Here is a 21,157-nt window from a genome sequence, read left to right as displayed (position 1 = left end):
TTGCTCGGCAGTGTCTCTTTAACGTGCTGTGTGCATGGAATCAACACCCACTTTTTCCTGTAATGAACAGGTGTAACTAGCAGGATATCTAAGGAGAGTCACAGTGCAATAGTTCATCGACACTCTACATGTGGAATGCTGTATATGTCCATTATATTGCTCTTGTCTATTCCAATTGGCCACACTGCAGGTGATAGTGATTCATTGAAAGCAAGGGAGTTTAAATCCCGACCATGGGTGTGCGGTGGAAGAACAGTGTCCTGATCCAACAATTTTACCTTGTGGAGGCTTGTAGTGGGAGGATGGTAGACAAATTCTGCAAGTTTTACCTCACGGAGACTTGTGGTTTTCTTTAAGGCATTACGTTCGACATTTCATGCAGCAGAAGTGCCCCAGCTGGTGGCACATGTGTGAAGAGAGCCGTCTGACAGAGATAAGGTGGGCGTGTACAGCGTATACAGCTGCCGGAGCGTGGTGACGTCACACTTTCTCTTCCTCAGGAAGAAAACCGGTGTTTTCGAAACACATCGATTGTTGAATTGACTGAACTTATTGCTGAACTATACTCACCCAGCCATTCCAAAGAGAAAGTGTGATGTCACCAAGCTCTGGTGGCTGTAAACACTCTACTCACCCACATTATCTCTGCCAAATGGTCCGAGGTTGGTGAGCACCACACAGCTCGGGTAGGGATGGCTCAAGGATACACCATGGTAAGAAAACAGGCAGGCAAGAGCATTGAGAATGGGGCAATGTTCTGCGGAGAAAGCTTGAGTCTTGGCATTTATGTGGATATTATTGATATGTTCCTCCTACCTAAACATTGTGCAAATGAAGTATTCCCCTTCCATAATGGCAGTGGCCTCTTTCAGGAGAATAATATGCCCTGTACCACTACAAAAAATGTTCAAGAATGGTTTGAGGAGCATAAATTTTGCAGATCTCAATCCTAGTAATCATCCATGGCTTGCACTGGAAGAACCAAGTCTGATCTATGGAGGTCTAACCTCACAATTTCATAAATGACTATTGTTGGATGATACTTAAAAAAATCAAACACTTTTTTAATTTACTGTTTATTAAAATTTTCATCTGCTCCTAAGATATTGACACTTTTCTTTTGTTAACAGCTTTTTGCTTAGAAGACCGACCACTGTTGTCTATCTCAGTGGTGGACACAGACAGAACAAGGTCCCTGTGCAAGAGCAATATTTGGGCCCTTTGCAACTCAAGAGCTCCTAAATGCAAAATTTCACCTTGTTTGGAGGTAGAAATTGGCTCCCCTACCTCTTAGGCCCTTGTTTAGCTGCACAGGTTTCACTGGTTATATGTCCGCCACTGGTCTAGATGTAAGGACTGCCCTGAAGCTGCCTGGTATTAGAAGGTTACAGTGCTCTCCAGTGATCTTTGCCAGCTTCAGAACAGCACTTACAAGCTCAATAGAGAACAGTTTCTAAGCACTTGGCCATGTTCTACTAATAGCAGTATACAAAGAAAGGTTGCACTCTATCGTGTCAAAGCATGTCGAATATGAAATACATGAAATATGAATAGCAAAATGGCTTTTTGAGCCCATCAACCATCGTCAAGGTGGTCTCATTAATTCACCCATGCATACAGACTTTAGCCTTCGGTAAGTGTTCACATTTGGACAGGGAGGTCAGGGACCCATCAGATTAATGAGACCACCTTGACGATGGTTGATGGGCTCACACTATTTGGCCAAATTCTGTGCAAAGCGTTTCCTAAATATTTTTCTTAATTTGCAAAAAGCCATTTTGCTATTCATATTTCATGTATTTCTTATTCGACATGCTTTGACACGATAGAGTGCAACCTTTCTTTGTATATTGTATATGGAGGTAGCTGCTCCAGGTATACACCTATTCACACTAGTTTGGATGTGCCAGTTGTTTTTCTGTCATCACTACTAATAGCAGTGTCGGTCTCCAAAGCAAAGATCTGTAAACAAAACAAAAAAGTGTTAATATTTCAAGAACGGCTGAAAAGTTTAATAGCCGATAAATTGCGTGTATTTGCACTCTCCAACCATACAATTTGTGTGGCTGGGAATAACCATTTTTGGCTGGGATGATCCTTTTTGGCTGGGATGATCGTCACAATATTATCATTTCATTATTATGATTAATCAGTTTGTAGTTCATTATCCAAGTTTAACGACAGTTCTAGTCATTATTAAAGCTCACATTGTTCGGTAGCTCAAATGTTTTAATCAAAATCCATTAGCCAGTTCATAAAGAAACCAGGCAGACTTTAATTTACTTTAAAATAATTTCTATACAATTTTAATTTTTAGGAGCATTTCTTATCCCTTATGTTATTATGTTGGCGCTGGCTGGTTTACCTTTACTATTTCTTGAGTGCTCTCTTGGACAGTTTGCCAGTTTGGGCCCCATTGAAATATGGAGAATTGTGGCACTCTTCCAAGGTAAGGATGAACTCCTTTTCACTACAAGATTCTTAATTAATGTATAATAAAAAAATATTTTTTAACCTAAGTCCTTCCCTTCCCATAGAAATCCCTACCCCCCAAAAAAAAATTCAAATATTTCATTTTATTTTTCTGTTTATAATTTCCTTGATATTGGACAGAAAATAATAAGTTCTTTTTTTTCTCGCTTCTAGGTGTTGGCTTTACGATGGTGCTGATATCTACATTAGTATCTATATACTACAATGTAATTATTGCCTGCAGTCTCTTTTATTTATTTTCCTCATTCCGAAGTTATCTTCCTTGGTCTGACTGTTTTGAGTGGACCGACAGTAATTGTCAAAGTTTAAGTGGTAAGAAAAACTTTTTACTCTTAGTTTAAGATCTCGCAATGGGTTTTTGGTCGGTTTTGGACTCTACATATTTTTGTTGCCCAAAAAAACGCAGAATGCTACAGTTTCAGGTGGAATTTATAAACATCTCATGTCTACTGCGCTTTATTTTTATGCTGTTAAAAGGGTCATTGTCTCGTGCAGGTAAGTTCAGTTTTATATGCAGATTTTCCCCATTGATGTGCATTAGATGCGGAAAATCTGCCGGAACGAAACGCATGTGTGTTTTTAGCATGTGTCTGCTATGAAAAAGCAGTAAAAATGCATGTAATCCTTTCGGCCGAGTGCTCCTGTGTTCTCTATGAAAGCTTCTGGAGTACGCGTCAGTGAGAGAGAACAAGGAGTTCAGCAGTACGAAATCGAGAACGCCTGATTGATATCACTCCCGATCATCAATTGGCTGGTGTTCCCATACACATTAGACAGTCGATATTGACAGGTTCCGCCAACATAAGTCTAATGTGTTCGGTTAGCTTTATACCCCACACCTTGATAACAATGATCATTATGATTCTCAATTAAGGCCCAATACATATTAGATTAAAATTGTCCAAACTCACTTATATTGGTGGGATCAGCCAACAGTCTAATGTCTATTGAGGCTTCCACCCAACATCAGCTGTAGGAAAGATCCAGCCTGTAGGATTTCCATCAGTCAGTCCCTTGGTTCTCCCCCAAGATAAATCATTTCCAGATGAGTCTGGCAGTGACCATCTGATAGAGAACAGCATTGCTTGACCAAGCCGAATATTTCTGTTTACTGGGAAGTCAGGATAGATAGCTGTCAGCCAAACAATCGCTTAAGGGGGCACTTAAATGTTGGAGGGCATTGGTAATGGGAGAAAGCAGATCTTTTGGAGATGGTAGTGGATCTCATACGTTTACATTGTAGCTAAAACAAGTTCTTGAGGTTTTCTTTGAAGCTGTTTAGATGTTTACCACGGCATATAAGGATATATCCTTCTGCGACCATAGTTAGCTCCAATCTCAGTGTCATCTAACTTCTATGTAGAAAAGACGGCACCAGCTGGTTAAGCTGCCCAATCTCTTTAGATAGCTCTCGGCTGAACAATGTTTTGGACACTGTTTCGGCTGCCAGCTATGTCACCCAATTCTCCCATACACAGGAGCGCTCGCACTGCCAAGTGTTCTCGTGTTCTCTGTAAGAGAGTCACTGACAGACATTTTTGGTGGTGGCTTATCTCTTAAAAAATAAAAGGATCGACAGTCCAAAAATTGGACATGCCAAATGTTCACTTCCCCCAATATGATCTTTTGGGGAAAAGTCAAGGGCCGCCACCAACATTAGACTGTTGATTTCCACGGAATTGACCAACATTAGACTAATGTAGAGGGCACCACTCTATGTGTAAGAGGGCACCACTCTATCCAAATTCCTGCTGACTTCTGAAGTTCTTATATGCAGATATTACGAGAAGTGGTCAGATATCCGTCAGGAGACAGCGCAAGCTCATGGGCCTCATAGCAGTCGTCTGGCCTGCCGCCATCGGCATTATTGTGTGCATAAATAATTGTGTGACCTACCAATAGTTTTATCTAACATGTGAACACAGTAATATCCTCCATGTGTAATATCTCATGAAAGAATACAAGATGTAGAGGTACATTGTTCCATGCGGACTGTAATTCAGGTCTACAATAAACTTCTGTATATCATATGATTCCTTTATGCTCACAGACAATATGGTGGCTCAGTGGTCAGAACTATTGCTTTGCAGCGCTGGGGTCTTGGGTTTAAATTCTACAAAGGGCAACATCTGCAAGGAATTTGTATGTTCTTGTGAGTTCGCTCCAGTTTTCTCCCAGACTCCAAAGCAGTGTTCCCCAAGTTCGGTCCTCAAGAGCCACCAACAGGTCATGTTTTCAGGATTTCCTTAGTATGGCACAGGTGATGGAATTATTGCCTGTGAAGGTGATGCAATTATCACCTGAGCAATACTAAGGAAATCCTGAAATCATGACCTGTTGGTGGCTCTTGAGGACCGGACTTGGGGAACACTGCTCCAAAGACACACTGATAGGGATTTTAGATTGTGAGCCCCGATGGGGGCAGTGATGATGATGTCTGTAGTGCTAATAAAAATAATGGTGAGTAAGATAACTAATTTTAATGGATCCATAATACATCCTTATTCAAATCCTCTTCCCACAATCGTATACAAGATTTCTCTCGCGTATCACCCCTACTCTGGAACCCTCTACCACAACACATCAGACTCTCACCTACCATCAAAACCTTCAAAAAGAACCTGAAGACCCACCTCTTCCGACAAGCCTACAACCTGCAGTAACCACCGATCGACCAAACCGCTGCATGACCAGCTCTATCCTCACCTACTGTATCCTCACCCATCCCTTGTAGATTGTGAGCCTTCGCGGGCAGGGTCCTCTCTCCTCCTGTACCAGTTATGATGACTTGTATTGTTTAAGATTATTTAATTAGATTAATTATTTTGTTTAAAATTATTGTACTTGTTTTTATTATGTATACCCCTCCTCACATGTAAAGCGCCATGGAATAAATGGCGCTATAACAATAAATAATAATAATAATAATAAATACTGCATCATGCAGAAAATATTAGTTAAGTCATAAAAAAGCAAACTGTGCGGTTTATGCCACTTTGTATGAATATGCTAAAGCAAATGTGACCTCTTTTTTTTTAGGAATCTGTAATGTAACTTTAGAGAATGCTACAGTAACAATGAATATTTCATGGGTTAACGGAAACAACCTTACCTGTGTTAATGAGAACAGAACGGAATTACCCAGCAAACAGTACTGGGAGTAAGTACTGTATTGCATTTTCATCCTGCATTTTAATAGTTAATATTACGATACTCTGTCCAACAGGGCTGATTTCCATCAATTTACTGAGTGGGAAATCCTCAGTGTAGGACAGTTCAGCTGAGTGCAAAGAAAATCTGCAGCATAAATTGACTGGTACTATAAAAGTAAAATCTGCAGCTGGTCAATTTCTTTTCGAGATGTTTAGCACAAATTTTACCCATTGCAGTGCGAAATCCACAGTGAAATCTGCATTTGATATCGTTTTTACCACTGCAAACTCTGCTACGGGTTTTACAATGCAGAAATCCTCCTTGGATACACCCAATGTGAACGGTAATCCAGCTTCTCACGCCTCCTCATAGGGAAGTGAGCGGGGCTGGGAACGTCATATTTCAGGCGATGATATATAGATGTTACGTAACCGGTCGCAATCAGCTCCTGACGCAGAAGTGAATGAAGCTGGATTACCTGTTTAGTGTTGATTGTTAACCTTATGAAAGGTCATCAATATTAGATTGTTGGGATCCAAACATGGTACCGCATCCTTAAGATAGGTCATCAAAATTGGATCTTTAGGGTCCAAATCCTACTCCCCATCCTTAAGATACCCACGTGGTCAAAATTGTTGGTACCCTTTGTTTAATGACAGAAAAACCCACAATGGTCACAGATATAACTTGAATCTGACAAAAGTAATAATAAATAAAAGATCTATGAAAATGAAAAAATGAAAGTCAGACATTGCTTTTCAACCATGCTTCCACAGAATTTTTTCTGTGACCATTGTGGGTTTTTCTGTCATTAAATGAGGAGTTCCAACAATTTTGACCATGTGTGTAGGTCATTAATATTGGTTCATTAGGGCACAAACCTGACACCCCATTCTTAAGATAGGTCATCAATATTGGATCATTGGGGTCCAAACCAGGCACCCCATCCTTAAGATTGGTCATCAATGTTGGTTTGTTGGGGTCCAACCCAACACCCCATCCTTAAGATAAGTTATCAATTTTGGTTTGTTGGGGTAAAAACCTGGCAAAACCATCCTATCAGCTGTTTTCAACATTGGGTTGATGTAAAGGTACCATCACACTGAACGATATCGCTAGCGATCCGTGACGTTGCAGCGTCCTGGCTAGCGATATCGTTCAGTTTGACACGCAGCAGCGATCAGGCCCCTGCTGTGCTGTTGGTCGCTGCAGAAAGTCCAGCACTTTAATTGGTCGCTGGACTCCCTGCAAACATCGCTGAATCAGCGTGTGTGATGCCGATTCAGCGATGTATTCACTGGTAACCAGGGTATACAGCGGGTTACTAAGCGCAGGGCCGCGCTTAGTAACCCGATGTTTACCCTGGTTACCATCGTAAAAGTAAAAAAAACAAACACTACATACTTACCTTCCGCTGTCTGTCCCCGGCGCTGTGCTTCTCTGCTCTGGCTGTGAGCGCCGGCCAGCCGGAAAGCACAGCGGTGATGTCACCGCTCTGCTTTCTGGCCGCTGTGCTCATAGTCAGTGCAGGAAAGCACAGCGCCGGGGACAGACAGCAGAAGGTAAGTATGTAGTGTTTGTTTTTTTTACCCTGGTTACCGGCATCGTTGGTCGCTGGAGAACTGTCTGTGTGACAGCTCTCCAGCGACCAAACAGCAACGCTGCAGCGATCGACATCGTTTACAGTGTTCGAAGTGAAACACCATAACTCAATTCACTGTGAACTGCTGCTCAGCTCCTTACAAAATAATAGCATCTGAGCTGTAGTATTCGAAAATGGCCTCTGTGCAGCAAACAGAGCTTTGCTGTACTGGCTTCATTCAACATTAAGTACTAGCTGATCGGTGGCATTACCGGGTGTAGTCCTACACATGATCTGATAGTGCTCTCCTGGACAGTGCCTTTAAAGTGTAGACTGACCATAACTATGACCAATAAAGTGCATATGTGCATTAGTGAACGTGCCCAATATGAGTGGTGGTGAGAGTTTCTAGCTATTGCATTTATATAGTAAGTATATGGCATTTGTCAGAAGTTCTGATAAAAGTAGAGTTAAGTGAACAGATTCAGAAGAAAGTGCCCTGTTGGTCACATCATTGGTCTGTGGCAGCCAGATAGGAGCCTGGAATTTGCCTCCTATCTGTCGGACTCTCCAGAGCCTCTTCTGACTTATAGGCCTTGCATGTCATCATCATTGCAGCACAACACGCTCATGATTTTGCACTGAACCTAGTAATTAGATGAGGCCCCAGATATTCCAGCAGGCAGGAGGACGCTCTCAGTGTTCTCGACAGGAGACCATGATACGGCTATTGGACCACTGTCCTGGCAATTCGTTCATCTCTACTTATAATAATATTTTCATTATTACAGCAAAGTAGATCTTAAGAGATCAAGTGGCATGGATGAGACAGGGCGAGTGGTTTGGAACCTAGCCCTCTGCCTTCTTTGGCATGGATTATAACGGCTGCTGCTTTGGTGAAAGGAATCAAGTCTTCTGGAAAGGTAAATATGCACCAATAAGTCATGCAGCTACTATGTGATGTAAACTGCCATCCAACATGAAAATGGTTATATAAGGCGTTCTGCAAATACAGAAAAATTATCAATTTTTAATCTGCATGATGATTTGTTTTCTATCTTTTTTGTGTTTGGTGTTTCCATCTTTACTATCTGTGTGTTTTCTGTTTTTTTCTCAAATTGAAAAAAATCAGGTAACAACCAATCAGTCAAAAACAGAAAGCTCTTGGATGTAATCTGTGTGCTGTCTGTTTTCTTTTTCGCCCATTCAACTCCTGCACTTGAGCGTATGGTCATCAAACTGTGATCTGGCCAAGTGCCACCAGGGCTTGCAGCGATCATCAAATAGTGATCTAGCCAAGTGCAGCTATGGCTTGTAGTGATTATCAAACTGTGGTGTGGCCAAGTGCCGGCATGACTTGTAGCGATCATCAAACCACGGTGTGGCCAAGTACCGGCATGGCTTGAAGTGATCATCAAACCATGGTCTGGCCAAGTGCAACCATGGCTTGTAGTGATCATCAAAAGGGATCTGGCCAAGTGCTGCCATGGCTTGTAGCGATTTTTAAACCGTGAGCTGGCCAAGTGCAGCCATGACTTTCAGCGATCATCAAATAGTGATCTGGCCAAGTGCAGCCATGGCTTGCAGCGATCATCAAATAGTGATCTGGCCAAGTGCAGCTATGGCTTGTAGCGATCATCAAGCCATGGTCTGGCCAAGTGCATGCCATGGCTTTCAGCTATCATCAAACCATGGTCTGGCCAAGTGCAACCATGGCTTGTAGTGATCATCAAAAGGGATCTGGCCAAGTGCTGCCATGGCTTGTAGCGATTTTTAAACCGTGAGCTGGCCAAGTGCAGCCATGACTTTCAGCCATCATCAAATAGTGATCTGGCCAAGTGCAGCCATGGCTTGCAGAGATCATAAAATAGTGATCTGGCCAAGTGCAGCCATGGCTTGAAGTGATCATTAAGCCGTGGTCTGGCCAAGTTAATGCCATGGATTTCAGCTATCATCAAACCATGGTCTGGTCAAGTGCAACCATTGCTTGTAGCGATCATCAAACCGTGGTCTGGCCAAGTGCAGCCATGGCTTGAACTGATCATCAAACCATGGTCTGGCCAAGTGCAACCATGGCTTGTAGCGATCATGAAAAAAGGGATATGGCCTAGTGCTGCCATGGCTTGTAGCGATTTTTAAACCGTGATCTGGCCAAGTGCAGCCATGACTTTCAGCGATCATCAAATAGTGATCTGGCCAAGTGCAGCCATGACTTTCAGCGATCATCAAATAGTGATCTGGCCAAATGCAGCCATGGCTTGTAGCGATCATCAAACCGTGGTCTGGCCAAGTGCTGCCCTGGCTTGAAGTGATCATCAAGCTGTGGTCTGGCCAAGTGCAAGCCATGGCTTTCAGCAATCATCAAACCATGGTCTGGCCAAGTGCAGCTACGGCTTGTAGCGATCATCAAACCGTGGTCTGGCCAAGTGCTGCCCTGGCTTGAAGTGATCATCAAGCTGTGGTCTGGCCAAGTGCAAGCCATGGCTTTCAGCGATCATGAAACCATGGACTAACCAAGTGCAGCCATGGCTTGAACTGATCATCAAACCATGGTCTGGCCATGTGCAACCATGGCTTGTAGCGATCATCAAAAAGGGATCTGGCCAAGTGCTGCCATGGCTTGTAGCGATTTTTAAACCATGATCTGGCCAAGTGCAGCCATGGCTTATAGTGATGAAGATCAGTGGGTTAATTTGTCCTACGGAAATGGAACAGAAACTTGTATGATAATGTCTGCAAAGTGCTTTACAAATTAATGGCGCTCTATGAGCGAGTAATATAAATAAATATAGAAATTGGTTGTGTAATTCTCATCTAAATATCTAAGTTAACACTCACTGAAATGAAAGTGTCCTGGACCACTAAGCATCAGTGAGGGGTATTATATATATGATTGGCCAGCAGAGGATCACACACACCTCTGGGGCCCCTCACCTGTTGGGAGCACCGTTACCCAGCAAATCCATAAGCAACTCAACAAATTGTAAGGTGTATCAACAGACGCAATTTACATGTTATATATGTATATCAGGTAAACCAGGGACATTTTGATCCACTTGAAGCTCAATTGAAGTCTTTTTCTCATCTAGGTGGTGTATATCACTGCAGTATTCCCATACATTGTCCTCATTATCCTTCTTGTCCGAGGGGCAACTTTGGAGGAAGCTAAAGATGGCATTGAATATTATATTGGGCAGCAGTCCAACATTACAAAGCTTAGTAATGGTGAAGTGAGTATTGCCATGTCAATGTCACTGATACAGTCCTTGTTGTCTGATGGTTGCATGAGTATATGTACAGCAGTCATATTGTATGCTTGTGGCATGTGTATATGTTTGGCATGTATATGTGTAGAGTATTTGTAATGTTTATTGTATGTGTGGCATTTGCATATGTATGGCATGTGTATGTGTATGACGTGTGTGTGGCATTTGCACATGTACGGTATGTGTATGTGTATGACATGTGTGTGGTGGCATGTGCATAAGTACGGCATGTGTATGACATGTGTGTGGCATTTGCATATGTACGGCATGTGTATGACGTATGTGTGGCATGTGCATAAGTACGGCATGTGTATGACATGTGTGTGGTGGCATGTGCATAAGTAACATAGTAACATAGTTAGTAAGGCCGAAAAAAGACATTTGTCCATCCAGTTCAGCCTATATTCCATCATAATAAATACCCAGATCTACGTCCTTCTACAGAACCTAATAATTGTATGATACAATATTGTTCTGCTCCAGGAAGACATCCAGGCCTCTCTTGAACCCCTCGACTGAGTTCGCCATCACCACCTCCTCAGGCAAGCAATTCCAGATTCTCACTGCCCTAACAGTAAAGAATCCTCTTCTATGTTGGTGGAAAAACCTTCTCTCCTCCAGACGCAAAGAATGCCCCCTTGTGCCCGTCACCTTCCTTGGTATAAACAGATCCTCAGCGAGATATTTGTATTGTCCCCTTATATACTTATACATGGTTATTAGATCGCCCCTCAGTCGTCTTTTTTCTAGACTAAATAATCCTAATTTCGCTAATCTATCTGGGTATTGTAGTTCTCCCATCCCCTTTATTAATTTTGTTGCCCTCCTTTGTACTCTCTCTAGTTCCATTATATCCTTCCTGAGCACCGGTGCCCAAAACTGGACACAGTACTCCATGTGCGGTCTAACTAGGGATTTGTACAGAGGCAGTATAATGCTCTCATCATGTGTATCCAGACCTCTTTTAATGCACCCCATGATCCTGTTTGCCTTGGCAGCTGCTGCCTGGCACTGGCTGCTCCAGGTAAGTTTATCATTAACTAGGATCCCCAAGTCCTTCTCCCTGTCAGATTTACCCAGTGGTTTCCCGTTCAGTGTGTAATGGTGATATTGATTCCCTCTTCCCATGTGTATAACCTTACATTTATCATTGTTAAACCTCATCTGCCACCTTTCAGCCCAAGTTTCCAACTTATCCAGATCCATCTGTAGCAGAATACTATCTTCTCTTGTATTAACTGCTTTACATAGTTTTGTATCATCTGCAAATATCGATATTTTACTGTGTAAACCTTCTACCAGATCATTAATGAATATGTTGAAGAGAACAGGTCCCAATACTGACCCCTGCGGTACCCCACTGGTCACAGCGACCCAGTTAGAGACTATACCATTTATAACCACCCTCTGCTTTCTATCACTAAGCCAGTTACTAACCCATTTACACACATTTTCCCCCAGACCAAGCATTCTCATTTTGTGTACCAACCTCTTGTGCGGCACGGTATCAAACGCTTTGGAAAAATCGAGATATACCACGTCCAATGACTCACCGTGGTCCAGTCTATAGCTTACCTCTTCATAAAAACTGATTAGATTGGTTTGACAGGAGCGATTTCTCATAAACCCATGCTGATATGGAGTTAAACAGTTATTCTCATTGAGATAATCCAGAATAACATCCCTCAGAAACCCTTCAAATATTTTACCAACAATAGAGGTTAGACTTACTGGCCTATAATTTCCAGGTTCACTTTTAGAGCCCTTTTTGAATATTGGCACCACATTTGCTATGCGCCAGTCCTGCGGAACAGACCCTGTCGCTATAGAGTCACTAAAAATAAGAAATAATGGTTTATCTATTACATTACTTAGTTCTCTTAGTACTCGTGGGTGTATGCCATCCGGACCCGGAGATTTATCTATTTTAATCTTATTTAAACGGTTTCGCACCTCTTCTTGGGTTAGATTGGTGACCCTTAATATAGGGTTTTCATTGTTTCTTGGGATTTCACCTAGCATTTCATTTTCCACCGTGAATACCGTGGAGAAGAAGGTGTTTAATATGTTAGCTTTTTCCTCGTCATCTACAACCATTCTTTCCTCACTATTTTTTAAGGGGCCTACATTTTCAGTTTTTATTCTTTTACTATTGATATAGTTGAAGAACAGTTTGGGATTAGTTTTACTCTCCTTAGCAATGTGCTTCTCTGTTTCCTTTTTGGCAGCTTTAATTAGTTTTTTAGATAAAGTATTTTTCTCCCTATAGTTTTTTAGAGCTTCAATGGTGCCATCCTGCTTTAGTAGTGCAAATGCTTTCTTTTTACTGTTAATTGCCTGTCTTACTTCTTTGTTTAGCCACATTGGGTTTTTCCTATTTCTAGTCCTTTTATTCCCACAAGGTATAAACCGCTTACACTGCCTATTTAGGATGTTCTTAAACATTTCCCATTTATTATCTGTATTCTCATTTCTGAGGATATTGTCCCAGTCTACCAGATTAAGGGCATCTCTAAGCTGGTCAAACTTTGCCTTCCTAAAGTTCAATGTTTTTGTGACTCCCTGACAAGTCCCCCTAGTGAAAGACAGGTGAAACTGCACAATATTGTGGTCGCTATTTCCTAGATGCCCGACCACCTGCAGATTTGTTATTCTGTCAGGTCTATTAGATAGTATTAGGTCTAAAAGTGCTGCTCCTCTGGTTGGATTCTGCACCAATTGTGAAAGATAATTTTTCTTGGTTATTAGCAGAAACCTGTTGCCTTTATGGGTTTCACAGGTTTCTGTTTCCCAGTTAATATCCGGGTAGTTAAAGTCCCCCATAACCAGGACCTCATTATGGGTTGCAGCTTCATCTATCTGCTTTAGAAGTAGACTTTCCATGCTTTCTGTTATATTTGGGGGTTTGTAACAGACCCCAATGAGAATTTTGTTACCATTTTTCCCTCCATGAATTTCAACCCATATGGACTCGACATCCTCATTCCCTTCGCTAATATCCTCCCTTAAAGTGGACTTTAGACAAGACTTTACATAGAGACAAACCCCTCCTCCTCTCCGATTTTTACGATCCTTTCTAAACAGACTGTAACCCTGTAAGTTAACTGCCCAGTCATAGCTTTCATCTAACCATGTCTCGGTTATTCCCACTATGTCAAAGTTACCTGTAGATATTTCTGCTTCTAGTTCTTCCATCTTGTTTGTCAGGCTTCTGGCGTTTGCGAGCATGCAGTTTAGAGGATTTTGTTTTGTTCCAATCTCCTCACTGTGGATTGTTTTAGAAATGTTCTTACCTCCCTTCTGAGTATGTTTTCCTGGGTCGTCTTTGTTCGAGTCTAATGTTTTTCTTCCCGTCCCCTCTTCTTCTAGTTTAACGCCCTCCTGATGAGTGTAGCGAGTCTTCTGGCGAATGTGTGTTTCCCAGGTTTGTTGAGGTGTAGTCCGTCTCTGGCGAGGAGTCCATCATACCAGTAATTCACACCGTGGTCCAGGAATCCAAATCCTTGTTGTCTGCACCATCGTCTTAGCCAGTTGTTTGCATCAAGGATCCTGCTCCATCTCCTGGTGCCATGCCCGTCTACTGGAAGGATAGAAGAAAAAACTACCTGTGCATCCAGTTCCTTTACTTTCTTCCCCAACTCTTCAAAGTCCTTGCAGATTGTCGGTAGGTCCTTCCTTGCCGTGTCATTGGTGCCAACATGTATCAGAAGAAATGGGTGGACGTCCTTGGAGTTGAAGAGCTTTGGTATCCTATCGGTCACATCCTTGATCATCAAGTACGGCATGTGTATGACATGTGTGTGGCATTTGCATATGTACGGCATGTGTATGACGTATGTGTGGCATGTGCATAAGTACGGCATATGTATGACATTTGTGTCTGGCATGTGCATAAGTACGGCATGTGTATGTGTATGGCATATGTATGTGTACAGCATGTGTTTGTGTGTGGCATGTGCATTTGTATGGCATATGTATATGTTCAGCATATACTGTACATGTCAACATATACACGTGTTCACCGTGTATAGCATGTGTATGTGTTTGTGTGCGAAATGTCTATGTGTACGGCATTTGTATGTGTATGGCATGTGTACGTATACATCATGTGTACGGCATGTGCAGTTGTACCGCATGTGTATCTGTATACATCCTTCAATGTATTTGACACAATTTGCTTTGCATAGAACATGTTAATTTGCATTAGAAGACCGGTCAATAAATCCAAGGTTTGCCTCTCATTTTAGGTCTGGAGAGATGCTGCTACCCAAATATTTTATTCTCTGAACGCCGCCTGGGGAGGACTGATCACTCTTTCATCTTATAATAAATTTTAGAACAATTGTTACTGGGATTCCATTGTGGTTTCCATAATAAACTGATTGACTAGTATCCTTGCTGGATTCTCCATCTTCTCCATCCTTGGACACATGGCTTTGGTATCAGGAAAAAAGGTTTCTGATGTGGTAGATGAAGGTAAAACTTTCCTAATGATGTAATGCTTCCTCTGCCAGTCATTGATCATTTTGCATGGGGCAGTTACTGTCGAGGATGTCTATGACCATTACAAACAATTATGACTTAGGTTGCCCATACACATTACATGAACATTGGCCAAAGTCATGCAATTTGGCATCTGCAGACACGTGACATCTGATGTTGGGAAATGGACGATCAGACAATTGGATTTCAACCTGCTGGTCCTTTGATTTGGTAGATTTCTCTTCCCCCTGTCCTTGAAGAACACATAATTGCCCTGTCGAAACAAACATGCCGTATGTGGGGAGAAGGGAAGACATTAGCAGATATTTCCCGTTAATTACTCAATGTTCATGGCTGGTATCACAGTTGTCCTGTAGATACCGATTGTAAAGTAAAAGGCAGAATATTAGTAATGTTTGCTACTTTTATGACAGTAATATTATAATGAATGATGTTTCTTGTAGGATTTGGGTTGGCATTCATTGCTTACCCTGATGCATTGGCGAAATTACCAGTTTCTCCTCTCTGGTCTATTCTATTTCTTTGCATGTTGCTGGCTCTGGGACTAGACTCACAGTTTGCACTAATAGGTAAGTTGCACATAATTTATATTGTTAATGTAGCACGCATTTTGGGAATGATCATGAGAGTGTATGAAGAAGGGTGATGGGAGCTTTCTAAGAGGGAATGGAGGAAGTAATGAGGGAAGGTAAGATAGGGAGATGCTGTCCAGAGAGTTGCCTACTTTTATCGATTCACTGTGGTCCTAAAAATTATTTTCGAGACCCCAGTGTGGCACCAACTCATAGTTGATGGACCCAGCGTCAAAGGAAAGATGCTAATCTTGCATGCTCCAGTATTCACAGGTGGGAAAGCAATGAACTGACCAATAGTTTTAGGTGCCAGAAAGAGGACGGTTTCTGCCAAGAAATGTGTTGCCCATGACCGAGGACATACCTACTGTGGTAGGTTATATGGAGGTATAAAGGGGTGATAAAGCTCTTTCGACATTTTTCAAGATTTCAATTTTCTTTTATGTCACTGTAGAAACACTAACTACTACAGTACAAGATGTGTTTCCAAAATTAATGAAGAAAATGAGGATCCCCCTTACTGCAGCAATATGTGCTGTGTTATTTCTCCTTGGGCTTCCTTGTGTTACTCAGGTAAGTAATTAAAGTGCCTTCAGATTCGATTCTATGGCCACAGAAACATTTAGTTCTAATAATCCCAAAGTGGAGCAGTGGCTCAGATGACCAAGTGGGTTATATTCATCAGGAGTGCGCATTGCTCTATGACTCCAGGTGGCCATTTAGCACATCCATAGATACTACACAATATGAGGTCTTGCATACAATGATGGTTGGGAAGAAGTGGTGCGTAATTTGCCTGCAGTTTATGGTACTTCTTTGTCTGTGGACGCCTTTGAAAGCTATTGATTGATCGATCATTCTGGTGACAGCTATTCCTCTTGACCTCTTATACTGTATGCTTGTCTTGGCCAAATGAGCGTGTGTTCTCTATTGGAAGAGTGGCTTATCTCTTGCGAGAACACAAACATTGGGCATCTTTTAATCCAACTTTTATATTTTTCTTCCCTAAAATCTACCATCAATAAAAAGTTGTGAAGTACACATGCACACACATTAAATGGTTTGCCCGTTGAAGTGAAAGGGTTAAAGAGAACCTGTCACTAGATTCATGCTGCCCAAACCACGGACAGCATGAAGCAAAGCCAAATGCACGATTGCTTGATAGGTCGTGTGGGACTTTAGGGAGAGACCTAACTAGTCTGATGCAGTCCCTGTCTGACTTGTCCTCACATCACTGATTGGAAGATCTCTCTCGCCAACAGCGGTTCAGTGAGGAGCCGGCCAAGGGCTATTTTACACGTACCTCATCCCTCCCTATGGTTAATGGGCAGCTTTTCAAATTATGTTTTCCATTAAATGTTGCAGCATACCTGGCTGGGATTGGGCAGTCTCCCTTTAAGAAAACCTTATTGGCCATCTTTACAAGGTGGAATTTTGTTGCCGAAAACCACAGTGAGGGTGGTCAATGAGTGGAATAGGCTGCCAAGAGAGGTGGTGAGTTCTCCTTCAATGGAAGTCTTCAAACAGAGGCTGGACAGACATCTGTCTGAGAAGGTTTAGTGAATCCTGCTTTGAGCAGGGGGTTGGACACGGTGGCCCTGAAAGTCCCTTCCAACTCTAATATTCTATGATTCTATAATTCTATCCTAGGATTCTCAAGTAAAACCAGGAATTAGAGGTGCCAAATGGACACATAAACATATGACTGTGAAAATAAAAATAAAGAATCATATTGGTCATGATATTTAATTATTGATAGAGTCAGATTTAATCCATCTTAAAAATGGCCTGTCACATCCCATACATATTACCCTACAAGAAAATGGTGCACACATAGAACCGGACAGCTTAAATACATGTCTCAATAACATATAGAGACACAGTAATAAAGAATATCCAAACCCCAATGAGTGTTTCAGCGCTGTTCCAGACAAAGTTATCATTGATCTTCTACATTTACTATTTCTAGGTTATACAGACTTTGTGCACTTTATAGATTGTCCAGACATTGAGCTTTCATTTTCTCTTTTCATGTATTTAATACGATATGGACCATATACCAATGCCAATACCATACATCTAAGCTTGGGAAATAGTCCTGTCACACAGAATGTGGGAAGATTAAGTGCAACACGAAGGGATGAGGGGAATGTGGCTCAACACTAAGGAAGAAGAGAGTGGGGACCCCTAGGCAAATCTAAAGTCACCCTGTCAGCCCTATACGTCACTATATAGGTTTTGCACCAATCACCGAGCAGGAACCTAATCCCTGCCTGACCCTGGCAATAAGCCCTGCTTAGGGAAGGACGGAGTGCCTCTAGTCAATACCCACTACAACTAAAGACAAATGGGATAAAGAAATGAGGGGAACTCTTATCTTGAGTAGACTCAGAGAGATAACACAGACATCCTTCAACAGCACCAAAGAGGAAGATAGCCGACTGCTATAGCTCCAAGCCTCAACAGATACCCAGATAGATTAGCGAAATTAGGATTATTTAGTCTAGAAAAAAGACAACTGAGGGGCGATCTAATAACCATGTATAAGTATATAAGGGGACAATACAAATATCTCGCTGAGGATCTGTTTATACCAAGGAAGGTGACGGGCACAAGGGGGCATTCTTTGCGTCTGGAGGAGAGAAGGTTTTTCCACCAACATAGAAGAGGATTCTTTACTGTTAGGGCAGTGAGAATCTGGAATTGCTTGCCTGAGGAGGTGGTGATGGCGAACTCAGTCGAGGGGTTCAAGAGAGGCCTGGATGTCTTCCTGGAGCAGAACAATATTGTATCATACAATTATTAGGTTCTGTAGAAGGACGTAGATCTGGGGATTTATTATGATGGAATATAGGCTGAACTGGATGGACAAATGTCTTTTTTCGGCCTTACTAACTATGTTACTATGTTACTATGTTAACAGGGGAAAATGGAAATATCACCAGCGATTCCCAGAAGCAGATAGGAAGTCTATAAACACCCAGTCCATGTGTGTTAATTAGAGCCAGGAGGAGGTTGCCACTGGGTCAAAGAGTCAGAAGGACTAGGAAGGCATCTGCAAAACCAACCGCAGAGACCTTCTGCAGCCAGATGCAGTGCGACTGTCTGCAGCCACTGACACACCTGTGACAAGTCCACAGAAATCGGTATTTATCATTTTTATTGAATTGCATGTTCGGAGTTCACGTCCTTGGGTATATACAGTTAGGGCCAGAAATATTTGGACAGTGACACAAGTTTTGTTATTTTAGCTGTTTACAAAACCATGTTCAGAAATACAATTATATATATAATATGGGCTGAAAGTGCACACTCCCAGCTGCAATATGATAGTTTCCACATCCAAATCGGAGAAAGGGTTTAGGAATCATAGCTCTGTAATGCATAGCGTCCTCTTTTTCAAGGGACCAAAAGTAATTGGACAATGGACTCTAAGGGCTGCAATCAACTCTGAAGGCGTCTCCCTCTTTAACCTGTAATCAATGAAGTAGTTAAAAGGTCAGGGGTGGATTCCAGGTGTGTGGTTTTGCATTTGGAAGCTGTTGCTGTGAGCAGACAACATGCGGTCAAAGGAACTCTCAATTGAGGTGAAGCAGAACATCCTGAGGCTGAAAAAAAAGAAAAAATCCATCAGAGAGATAGCAGACATGCTTGGAGTAGCAAAATCAACAGTTGGGTACATTCTGAGTAAAAAGGAATTGACTGGTGAGCTTGGGAACTCAAAAAGGCCTGGGCGTCCACGGATGACAACAGTGGTGGATGATCGCCGCATACTTAATTTGGTGAAGAAGAACCCGTTCACAACATCAACTGAAGTCCAGAACACTCTCAGTGAAGTAGGTGTATCTGTTTCTAAGTCAACAGTAAAGAGAAGACTCCATGACAGTAAATACAAAGGGTTCACATCTAGATGCAAACCATTCATCAATACCAAAAATAGACAGGCCAGAGTTAAATTTGCAGAAAAACACCTCAAGAAGCCAGCTCAGTTCTGGAAAAGTATTCTATGGACAGATGAGACAAAGATCAACCTGTACCAGAATGATGGGAAGAAAAAAGTTTGGAGAAGAAAGGGAACGGCACATGATCCAAGGCACACCACATCCTCTGTAAAACATGGTGGAGGCAACGTGATGGCATGGGCATGCATGGCTTTCAATGGCACTGGGTCACTTGTGTTTATTGATGACATAAGAGCAGACAAGAGTAGCCGGATGAATTCTGAAGTGTACCGGGATATACTTTCAGCCCAGATTCAGCCAAATGCTGCAAAGTTGATTGGACGGCGCTTCATAGTACAGATGGACAATGACCCCAAGCATACAGCCAAAGCTACCCAGGAGTTCATGAGTGCAAAAAAGTGGAACATTCTGCAATGGCCAAGTCAATCTCCAGATCTAAACCCAATTGAGCATGCATTTCACTTGCTCAAATCCAGACTTAAGACGGAAAGACCCACAAACAAGCAAGACCTGAAGGCTGCGGCTGTAAAGGCCTGGCAAAGCATTAAGAAGGAGGAAACCCAGCGTTTGGTGATGTCCATGGGTTCCAGACTTAAGGCAGTGATTGCCTCCAAAGGATTTGCAACAAAATATTGAAAATAAAAATATTTTGTTTGGGTTATGTTTATTTGTCCAATTACTTTTGACCTCCTAAAATGTGGAGTGTTTGTAAAGAAATGTGTACAATTCCTACATTTTCTATCAGATATTTTTGTTCAACCCTTCAAATTAAACGTTACAATCTGCACTTGAATTCTGTTGTAGAGGTTTCATTTCAAATCCAATGTGGTGGCATGCAGAGGCCAACTCGCGAAAATTGTGTCACTGTCCAAATATTTCTGGCCCTAACTGTATGTGTTGTGATTTAATAAAGAACCAAGTTCTGCACTATTTTTTTTTTGGACAATTGTCATTTCCTGTTTATTTTCCATGTTTATATTCTGGCTAGTTTATTATAAATTATAATTATATTTTCTCTAAATACTGCTGTTCTTTTGAATCCGGCGCTGTTTTATTTTTGTTTCTGCCCATCTCCTTTCCTGAGATATAGCCTCCTGTGCTCTGTATATTTATTTATATATATATACATATATATATATATATATATATATATACAGTTAGGGCCAGAAATATTTGGACAGTGACACAATTTTCGCGAGTTGGCCTCTGCATGCCACCACATTGGATTTGAAATGAAACCTCTACAACAGAATTCAAGTGCAGATTGTAACGTTTAATTTGAAGGGTTGAACAAAAATATCTGATAGAAAATGTAGGAATTGTACACATTTCTTTACAAACACTCCACATTTTAGGAGGTCAAAAGTAATTGGACAAATAAACATAACCCAAACAAAATATTTTTATTTTCAATATTTTGTTGCAAATACTTTGGAGGCAATCACTGCCTTAAGTCTGGAACCCATGGACATCACCAAACGCTGGGTTTCCTCCTTCTTAATGCTTTGCCAGGCCTTTACAGCCGCAGCCTTCAGGTCTTGCTTGTTTGTGGGTCTTTCCATCTTAAGTCTGGATTTGAGCAAGTGAAATGCATGCTCAATTGGGTTTAGATCTGGAGATTGACTT

General features: G+C 41.7%; 1 pseudogene; it reads left to right on the top strand.

The window, feature by feature from the left end:
- The window catches only part of LOC138666260 (sodium- and chloride-dependent neutral and basic amino acid transporter B(0+)-like), a 67,265-nt pseudogene that overhangs the window by 33,411 nt on the left and 12,697 nt on the right, over window positions 1–21,157 (top strand).

This window comes from Ranitomeya imitator, chromosome 2 (assembly GCF_032444005.1).
Source record: "Ranitomeya imitator isolate aRanImi1 chromosome 2, aRanImi1.pri, whole genome shotgun sequence".
NCBI lineage: Eukaryota > Metazoa > Chordata > Amphibia > Anura > Dendrobatidae > Ranitomeya > Ranitomeya imitator.
Note: the sequence above shows the minus strand (reverse complement) of the source record. Positions and strands in the feature narration are given on the sequence as shown.